Source organism: Crocodylus porosus, unplaced genomic scaffold (assembly GCF_001723895.1).
Source record: "Crocodylus porosus isolate Cpor-Errol unplaced genomic scaffold, CroPor_comp1, whole genome shotgun sequence".
Classification (NCBI taxonomy): Eukaryota; Metazoa; Chordata; order Crocodylia; family Crocodylidae; genus Crocodylus; species Crocodylus porosus.
In genome coordinates this window covers 48,223,701-48,234,575 of record NW_017728947.1, presented here as the reverse complement: position 1 = coordinate 48,234,575, position 10,875 = coordinate 48,223,701, and the positions used below count along the sequence as shown (strand labels likewise).

Below are 10,875 nucleotides of genomic sequence, written 5' to 3'. Positions count from 1 at the left end.
TTTAAGAGGAGGTTAGATGAACACCTTGCTGGGGTCATTTGACCCCAGTACTCTTTCCTGCCATGGCAGGGGGTTGGACTCGATGATCTGCTCAGGTCCCTTCTGACCCTAGAAACTATGAAACTATGATAAGACAAAGATGTATGATAACTGAACACAAAGCAAGAGTCTCTGGCTGCTAACTGACAATAATCTAGCCAGAGAAACTTAGCATTACAAAACTCTACAAGCCATTTTAGGCTAATCAAGCCAAGGAACTGGTTCCTGGAACTGAGCACCCACCCTATTGACTGTTTCTGTAACCCATAGCAATACAGCCATTATGTCAGTAAGTCAAGGGTGGACTCCTGAAACTTCAGGTACCAGCAGGCAGAGACCACGGTGACTAACAGCTGTCATGCACTGCTCAAGACCCACATGGGACAACGGCTTCAAGATTGGGCAGCTAAGATGATGCTGGGGGATCACACAAGTCTGCCAGAAAGGGATAAAAGGCAGTGAAGTGTGACTCACAGTGGCACACTCTCATCCAGCATCTGACCTACCGAGACAGAAGGACAAGCAGGTGACCCCTTCCTGGAGAAGACATCGCCTTGAAGGAAACTGACCATTGACAGCAGACTCTGGGGTCTTTGATAAGTAGATATACTGACACCAGGGCTCTAACAATCACTACAGCAGTTACTATACACTATACTACATGGGTTTGAGTATTAAGGTGACCAGTACCCCTTATAACTTAAAGTTTGCATTGATGATTTTATTGGTAACTTCACATCCCGTACAATAAATTAGAATTTATTATGATCCTGTGAGTTGGTCCTTTGTAGCCAACAATTGTTCTGTCCTATGTGCAGGACTTTGTCCTTGTTGATCCTCATGAGATCCCTTTTGGCTCTGTGAGCACATTATTATTCCTAAGTCAATTATAGAGAGAGAATTTGTTTGATTCAGAGTTTCCCCTGTGTTTTACTCTCCTGCCATGACTTGATGGGAGTTTATTTAGGAACAGAACACATGGGCCACTCTGATCTGTGGTTGCAGTTGAAATTAATCTCTCTATTTACTTTCTTAGTACATCTCTGTGACCAGAGATCTGCTCACTTCACAACAGGTAACATGGTTCAAGGCATTTGTGTACACATCTTATTTATAACCCGATTGCCATGCTGTAGACCCACATGGGAACACAAACAAACAGAAAAAAAAGGAATAACTAAAGAACTAGCTTCTTTGTCCGACCGAACTCTTCCCTCACTTCAGATAGAGTAACATAAAAAAAAAGTCCTTACAGACCCGTTATGCACTTATTAACTTCTAACAAAGTCTCTAAGTACTTCTTGTTACCTGAAATGGAGTTTGCCAAACTTTCCCTGGCTTCACTTGCAGGCAACTACTATATCTTTGATAATTGCTTCTTGATACTTGTTTCTCTGTCGCTATCGTGCCTCCACATGAAAATCCACACCGTCACTAAATCACCATGGATTTAGGTTCCCCTTCCAGAGGCATACTGTTCTTCCATTGTTCCTTTTATCATTGTAAGTCAGGTTCTCAAATAACAGCATTTTCTGTCTTCCAGGTGTGGTGAATGCTCCTGACACCAGCTGATAATGTCAGCATTTTCTGCTGCCTCGCCACTGGCATGGTAAGTTTCTCCTTTCATTTGTTTTAGTAATGGGACAAACAGGTCCCTGTTACAGCCCCAATCCTCCAATCTGACTAGTTCACTCTGAATCCTAACCCTACTAATTCCCCAGCTTGATGTTATCTGCAAACTTGCTGAGGGTGCACGCTATGCCATCTTCCAGGGAATTGATAAAGATATTGAACAAAATTGGCCCCAGGAGCGACAACCTGGAGCACTCCACTTGATACTGGCTGCCAACTCGACATTGAGCCATTGGTTACTACTCTCTGAGCCCAATGCTCCAGACAGTTTTCAGTCCACCTTATAATCCATTCATCCAGCTCCTACTTCCTTAGCTTGCCTGCAACAATGCTGAGGGAGACCGTATCAAAAGCCTTGCTAAAATAAAGGTACACTACATCCAAGAGTCTCCCCACATCCACAGCACCAGTTATCTCATCATAGAAGGCAATCAGATGGTTCAGTGATGACTTCCCCCTGGTAAATCCATGCTGACTGTTCCTAATCACCTTATTCTCCCACAAGCGCTTAGAAATGGATTCCTTGAGGATATGCTACAGGATTTTTCCAGCGGCTGACATGAGGCTGCCTGGTCTATAGTTCCCTAGATCCTCCTTCTCTTTCTTAAATAGGGGCACTATGTTTGCCCTTTTCCAATCATCCAAGCCCTCTCCTGATCACCATGAGTTTTCAAAGATGATGGCCAATGGTTTTGCAATCACATCAACCAACTCCCTCAGTACCCACGGGTGCATCCCATTTCACCCCATGGACTTATACATGTCTAGCTTTTCTAAATAGTCCCTAACCTGTTCTTTCACCACTAAAAGCTGCTCCCCAAAGTTTGCTGCCTGGTGCAGTAGTCTGCTGACCTTGCCTGTGAAGACTGAGGCAAAAAAGGCATTGAGCACTTCAGCCTTTTCTGGATCCTCTGTCACAAGGTTGCCTTCCCCATTCAGTAAGAGTCCCACACTTTGCCTGATCCTCCTCTTGCTACCAACCACACTTGTAGAAACCCTTCTTGTTACCCTTCACAACTCTTGCTAGCTGCAACTCCAATTGCGCTTTGGCCTTCCTGACTTCATCCCTGTATACCCGAGCAATGCTCTTATACTCCTCCCTAGTTGTTTGTCCAAGTTTTGACTTCTTATAAGCTTCCTTTTTTGTGATTTAGTTTACTGAAGAGTTCCCTGCTAAGCTAAGCTGGTTTTCTGCCATACTTGTTAGTCTTCCTGCACATTGGGATGTTTTCTTCCTGCATTTTCTGTGAAACTTCTTTGAAGTACAGCCAGCTCTCCTGGACTCCTCTCCCCCTCAGTCTGGCTTCCCAGAGGATCCTGCCCATGAGTTCCCTGAGCAAGTCAAAGTATTCTTTTCTGAAGTGCAGGGCCCTTACTCTGCAGCTCTCCATCCTTCCTTTCCTCAGGATCCTGAACTCTATCATCTTGTGGTCACTGCTGGTCAAGTTGCCATCCATCACTACATTCCCCATCAATTCATCCCTGTTTGTGAGCACCAGGTCAAGAACATGGCCCCTACTTGGCTGCTCCAGCACTTGCACCAAAAAGTTGTCCCCAACACTCTCCAAAATCTTCCTGGATTTCCACTGTATTGCCCCTGCAGCAGGTGTCAAGGAGATTGAAGTCCCCCATGAGAACAAGGGCTGTAATTGGGAAACTTCTGCTAACTGCTTGAAGAAAGCCTCATCCACCACTTCCTCCTGGTTTGGTGGTCTATAGTAGACCCCCACCACAACATCACCCTTGTTGCTTTCCCCTCCAACCCTAAACCAGAGACTCTTAACAGACCTATCTCCAGCTTCGTACTGTAGCTCTGAGCAATCATATGGATCTTTTACATAAAGTACAACTCCCCCTCCTCCTCCTCTCCCCTGCCTGTCCTTCCTGAACAGTTTATAGCCATCCATGAGCCATCCATGACCATGCTCCATTCATGTGAGCTCCCACCAGGTCCCTGTTATTCCAGTCACGTCATAGTTCTGTGCCCCAGGGGAGGACAAGGAGCAATGTCCATAAACAGTTAAAGGATGATTTCAGGTTGGATGTAAGAAATAATTTATTTATGGTAAGGGTGACAAGCATCTGGAATAGCTTTCCCAAGAAGGTGGTACAGTCTCTGACCTTGGAAGTCTTCAAGAGGACACTAGACAGATACTTTGCTAGGATCAGTTGATCTCAGCAGTATTCCTGCCCAGACCAGAGGAGTTGGACTCAATCTTTTGAGATCCCTTCCAGCCCTTAATTTTTATTATTTCTATTAGTTTTTATTATTTCTAATGCTTTGTACTCAGTACAAGTGACTCCACAAGGAATAAAATAGTGAAGAACGTGGCCCCTTGCTGCCATTAGTCCCCTGTGCTATGCTTTATCCAAAGAAAAGAACAAAGGTATATATCTCACCCCTTCCTCATAGTTGTGAGCCCCATGAGATGTCATCAGTGGGACAGAACAATTAAAAGCCATGCATGCAAGAGGAACACTGAATTACACTGGAACATGGGATTATATTCCTGGAAAGCATAGCTTTAGTGTTATTTTTCATATGTATAGGACAGAGAAGGGCAGGAAGATTTAAACAATTCCCCTGAAAATTTGAAAAAAAACTACAGTGTTACAGTGTCACAGTGTCCTTAATACAAAAAAAATCCATGGTGCAATAAGGTTAAAAATTACACAGAAAGAAGAAATAATTCCTTTCCCATCCTACAAATAACCCCTTAGATTATTGAAAGCAAAAATAATGTTACCTATCTACTTCCATTTTATCAATTATTCTGCATGGCTACATTTTGCTGATCATTCACCTTGGGCAGGACAACCAAACCTATCATTTTCTCTGTTGTTTTTCTGGTGCTCATGCAATAATACAGTACTGCAGTTCTAGAATAGTGATTGCTATGGAAGCACAGTCATTTGTTGAGAAACAAGTTTTCAGTGGATTTTAACATTTCTACTCCTGTTAGACGATATAATGGATTTCCATTGGTTTTATTAGCTATTGGCACTTGTTTATGCAAATAATTGGGTTAGGCCACTTATTTAACAACCAGGATGGTATAGTGATAATGGCTAATGGCCCAATTAAGCACTGGGGCCATTCTGTGTTAGGACCAGAACACAGACATGAGGCCCCAGCTACATCAAGGAAACTAGCACTCATGTGATTACTAAGTTTGGCTAAAAACCTTGTCAAAATGTTTTTTCAATACAAAGTTAGGTTTTCAATTAAAGGTGTTTTTTTTAAAAAAGTGTTTCTATTACTTACTGTGGAAATTTTCCATTTTTTGTTGACAAAAGGAATTCCCCAAAACCAAACTTTGGCACAGCCTCCCCACAAAATATCCCTATCTAGATAGGCTGCCTGAGTACCTCCTGTGTGCTGTAGTTTCATTCACAGACTATAAGGTCAGAAAGGACCATTGTGATAATCCTACGTCCTCCATAACACAGACCACGGGTTAGTAGCCTTTTGCTGGTGCAGGCTGCCACTTGTAACCCCCCCACCTCTTGGTGAGGTTGACTCCCTCCTCCATCCAGGGCCCAGCTGCCTGTGGTTAGCCTTACCACTGCCCCCCAACCCCTCTGCAAAGAAGGTAAGCTAGGGCATTGTGAAGGAGTAGGCTCCACAGTAGAGGGGAGCAGCTCTGTGCCACCAATCCCTTATGCTGGACTGGACCTTTGGGGCCTGGACTGGACTTTTTTTCCAGCTGGATCCAGCCCATGGGGGTTGTAGGTTGCCAACCCCTGACATAGAACATAGAACTTGCTAGAATTAATTCCTGTTTGAATCAGACCATGTGGCTTTCTCATGGCTTTACCCTACTCTACAGTTCCAGCTCTGCAGCCCAACTCTGTTCCATAATGTAGCATGATTAGCAATTCCTGTTAACATTCCCCATTGCCCATCTCCAAGAGGTAGAAGTAAATTCCCATCAGAGTGACTGCCCTGTGGAAAAAAATAGGAGCATGAAGCACTGCAGAAGTGTTTCCAGGTTGACATATTTCAGGTTTTTGCCAAAATATTTTATTATTTGGATTTCTGCTCGAAAAAGTAAACTTTTCTCATAGAAAATTGAAATAGAAACTATTTTTTCTTTTTCATTAGAGGTGCACCAATATATTGGTGCCATATGGGATTAGCACCAACTAAAGGAAAAATAACATTATTGGCTATCAGCTTTTTTTGGCTGGTGTCACTGATATGTTCCGATAAATATAATATGCATTCTGGCTGGTGCCCCCAGACACCAAGTGAATGCATGCAGCCACAGTATGCATGCAGCCAGGATCACAGCCAGGCAGTGTGGGGAGCAGTGCCCTGCAGGTAAGTCTGTGGAGGGGAAGGGGTGTGGGTCAAAGAAGGGATGTAGGAGGTGCACAATGAGGGAGTGGGGCAGGGTCAGGGGCAGGAGTGGGGGCACTGCCCAACCAGGGCAGTGAATGGAACCTAGGGCTGGGGTGGGGAGCAGGACAGAGCCACGAGTGGCTCATCCAGGGAGTGTGGGGTGCGGTAGGTAGGGTGGGCTGCTGTGTGCACCCCCAGGGGAGGCATGGGGGGCATGTGCTCCCCTGGATTTGTGTGTGGGGCAGATGCAGGCTGCCCACTGTGGGCTCAGGGGTTTCTGCCGTGCACTGGCCACACTCCTCCCACCTGTCTGGCAGCAGTGGTGTTGGTGAGTTGTGCCCACTGTGGGGCAGGCAGGGGAGTTGTGCCCACTGTGGGCCAGGTAGGGGATGTGCAGCCAGCACGTGGCTCCTGAGGCAAAGGCACCAGGGTGGAGAGCCCTGAGCCCACAATGGGCAGCCTGCATCCAGCCTTGCCTCACTTGGCTCAGTTCCAGTTAAAGGCATTCCCCATGCTTAAAAATGGTGGTGGCAGTGCTTGAACTAAGCTCATGTGACAAGCTTTAGTTCAAGCACCTGCACCAGCATCTTTAAGTACCAGGATACCAATCCCCTGGATGAGCCACCCGAGGCTTTGTCCCGCTCCCCACCCCAGCCCCAGGGTCCCACTCACTGCCCTGGCTGGGCAACGCATCCAGCCCCAGTCCCTGGCCTACTCCCTCCATCAATGTGGGGGCTTCAATCTGCAACCTCCAAACGCCTTCCCTCCCCCATGCCCCTTCCTCTCCACAGACTTACCTGCAGGGAGCTGCTCTCCACGCTGCCCAGCTGTGCTCCTGTAAATTGGTTTTTGGATGGGTATTGGCTGATATGCCTGGTGAATAACTGGCTATTGGTATCAGCCAAGAAAATCTTTATCGGTGCACCTGATTTCCATAATTTGTTTTCCTTTAAGAAAACCGTTCTCCCCTACTTTTCAGCCAGCTCTTGTAATTTTACTTATGTACAAATCTCTAGCGTTGGTACACTTCCTCAGTGCAAGGCAGGGCTTGTGTTAGTTCAGCATATCATAGTCCTTCAAATATGTGACTTGAATTTAAGACATACCCCAATTTTGTGAGTACATTTAAGAAAACAAACAAACAAGCTGTAAACAAAGATGCACACAAAACCATTTTGCCTTTTTTTCCCTTTCTCAAATTTAAGATGCTGGCTATTTTTAGAAGAAATTTCATTTTTAAAAGTCCATCTTATGTCCAAAGGACAGCAGTAATTCAAGGCAAGCATCAATACAATTACATTAGTGGCAAATTTCCTTTATGTAGACAGGGCCTATATTCTTAAAATGTCTTTTCAAACTATGGGTGTCAGGTCAGATTTTGCTTTCAAATATCCAGCTTCCAGTGGTTGTTTCTTACATTTTCTCCTACTCCCTGTAAGCCTTTTATTATCTTCTGCTTGCTTATGATGCCCTCTACTAGCTGTTCTACTTCCTGCTTATCTGTCTTTTGCTCTCATTCCCAATGGACCAGATCCATTCCAGTAGACTGATGTGCTGTGTCTGAAGCACAGCCACAGACTTTAACATTTAACTGATCTCTGAGCTGAGCTTCTCTGCTGGCTGAGTAGAGGAGCACAGGAGTTTCTATTGCTGATCAGCTTCACTGTAAATGAGTCCAGGGCTGCAGACACAACAGTGTAGAACAGCTGTTATGGAGGAGCTAAATGGGAGGAAAGTGGCATGGGGATCTGGTGAAAGGACTAAGGGAAAAAAACCAAGGGGTGGAAGGGAAGAAGATAGACAGGATCTGCTCATTTCCACCAAAGAAGTAGGTAAAAGGAGACAATGCCCAGATTCCCCTCTAGCTGGGACTTGGGTCACAGTGCACAGTGTCACCCAGAACCTGGCACTCACCATTGCTCAAAGCAACTTGACCAAAATGAGATCCATAGACCAAAATTTGGGGAAGGATCTGTGAACAATGGATGATGACTTGCAGCAAAGGACTAAGCTGGAAAGAGGTGCCCAAGGCTGGGTGTAGGGTCTTGCTGTATTTAATATCTTCATTAAAGGTTTAGGAAAGAGAATGAGAAGTGTTGCCATCAGACTTCCAGCTGAGACACAGGACCCCATTGTGCTTGACAATCTTGAGAGTGGCCTGGAGCAGCATCACTCATTGGGAAAATTCTAGTCTGGCTCAAAGGTGGAAGCCTGGTGAACACAAGCTGGTATAAAGAGACCCAGCGTGTGCCTGCACCGAGTCGGAGGTGTGACTGCAGCACAAGCTGACATATCTGAGCTTGCTTTCCTCCAGTGAACTTAGGCAAAAGTAACAATGAAACCACTATAGCATGGACTGTTCAGGCTGCTACTTATTTGAAAAGTTGGAGAGCTGTCACCTTAGCTTCACTACTCCTGGTACATGGGCAAGCTACCGGTAGATTAAAGCCATTTTGTGATTGTACCTTGTGCAGTTCAACAAAGACAGGTGCAAAGTGCTGCATCTGGGCAAAAGGAACAACCAACAAACTTACAGGCTGGGGACTGACCTTCTCAGCAGCACAGCAGCGGAAAGGGATCTTGGAGTCATAGTTGACTCCAAGATGAACATGAGTCATCAATGTCACAAAATGATCAACAAGCCTAACCACACTTTATCATGCATTAGCCAGAATCTGGAATGGGCTTCCAGGGGAGGTGGTGCTACGTTGGGGGTCTTAAAGAGGAGACTGGACAAACACATAGCTGGGGTTGTCTGACCTCAGTACTCTTTCCTACCCAGGACAGGGGGTCAGATTCAATGACCTACTGAGGTCCCTTCCAAACCTAATGTCTATGAATCTATGAACCTCTGTGTGAGCATAGCCCCTAGGAAAAAAACACAGAGTGAAAGGAGATTCAGCCTGTAAAACACAAACTGCTGTACTAAGGGGGAAAAAACCCAGTAACCAAATATTCACTGGGAAGGAGGCATCTGGGCAGATTCATACTGATGGAAATTTAGGAACAATAGCCAATAAGATGTGGCTTGCAACAAGATACAAAACTGAAAAAGGTTAATGCCACAGAAAGGCATCCTGCTACAGGGCAGAGATAATTGGCCTCCTCCACTGAGCTCTAGGACCATAGCATATGGAGTTGTGTGTTCAGTTCTAGGTACTTCATTATTAGAAAGATATTGATAAATTGGAAAATGTTTAGAGGAAAACTGATCATGGTAGGAGATGAGAGATTGACTTAGGTCAGGAGGATGGCTAAGGGGCTACTAAGAGGGATTGTGAAAACAGCTTGCAAACTTTTGAAAGGTGAATGCTTTAGCATAATAAAAAGTAGAGGTGCCTTATCCAAGAGGAATTAAGAAAGGGAAAACATAAGCTGAATATAATATAAACTTCCTGACAGAAGAGATCCACCAGGTCATAAAATTGTCTCCTGAGGGAAATAGTGAAAGTAGAGTTGGGAAGTTTTACACTGGATTAGATAAAGTGCTAATAAAGGTTCAACAAAGAGAAAGGAGACAGAATCGTTGGGTTAGTACATCTTTTTGCACCTCTACAGTCTATAGGCCTGATGCTCTATTGCCCTGCATGTGAGTGGTCATTTGCACCAGTGTAAATGGTGTGTATAATTCTACCAAAGCAGACTAGTAACATATCACTTTGCATGAGTTTATGAATTGCAGCACAAGGGGCAGGGCAACAGACTTGAGTCCAAAGATTCCATAGGAAAAAGGATCACTACCAGAAATATGCTCATTTAACCCTTCTGCAGTATCTTTGTATGTTGAGCATCTGATCTGTTTTTTGACCTTTGCAGAGATGTAAGTATCTCCCTGACTCTGCACACCAATGGCTAATAAAGACATAAGAAGCTGTTTTTAAAACTCTGGATGTGAATATTCTTGCTGTTGCATTGGAGAATTCACATCTGACTTACGAAAGGTCCATAAATAAACCAGAGGGAAGAAGACTCAAGCTTGGCAACACTGAGGGTTGCAAGAGAAGCCTCATTTCACATACACATTTACATAATTGTATATCAAGAAATGAAATAACACAACTCCAGCATTATTTTCCTGTGAGGAGAGACCATTTTTCTAGTTATCAGTGATGCTTCTACTATGTGCATTTGTGGTTGCATTATGGTAGCACTCAGAGCAGTGACTCTCAGTTGTGACTGACTCAGGAGGCACGTGAACTGTCAACCTTACTGACAGAACCACAACAATGTGGACTGCCACCAGGTGAACTAGGGCAAACACATACCAGTTCAGAAGAAAAAACTAGCAATTTGCATAGTATGTTGCATTACTCAGGACTGTAGCAAGGACACACTCTATGCATGCAGCTAAAACAAAATACTTCAATAACATTTTCTGCAAAGAGCTGATGATGATAAGTTGAAGTGGTACTTTTGGCTTGGAAGCTGCAGTCTGTCACTGATAGAGGCCTGAGCCCCACTGGGAAAGGCCATGGACCATTGTCTGGGTGGGGGAAAGACATTCCTCTCCTGAAGATTTTACATGCATCTAAACCCAGTGATTGCCAAAGGGTGTGCTGTAGTACACTAGTGTTTTGTGGAAGTGGCAAAAGTGTGCCATGAAAAATAAAATTTTATCTATTGGTATCAGATCTGGCCCATGAAGACATATTATCTTGCCTGTGGGGCTCCTCATGGGTTTGGAAATTCAGTGGTGGGGGAGCAGTGGCAAGGAATACTGCCACCCCTCACCCACCACCAAATTTCCAAACCCCAAGTGGTGAGAACAGGTGCTGGTCATTCCAGCTCCATACAGCAGGATTGGGTTCATAGACAGGATCTGGTCCACAAACCAACCCAGCACTGCTTATCTGGCCCAT

At 44.7% G+C, this 10,875-nt stretch overlaps 1 long non-coding RNA gene across 1 annotated transcript in view; it reads right to left on the bottom strand.

The window, feature by feature from the left end:
* LOC109321594 overlaps nt 1-10,527 on the bottom strand; it is a 13,117-nt gene extending 2,590 nt beyond the window's left edge. Inside the window, exon 1 of the long non-coding RNA XR_002104097.1 lies at nt 10,517-10,527. This is a non-coding gene — a long non-coding RNA (uncharacterized LOC109321594). The remainder of the gene's footprint in view (nt 1-10,516) is intronic.
* Nucleotides 10,528-10,875: the final 348 nt, after the last annotated feature.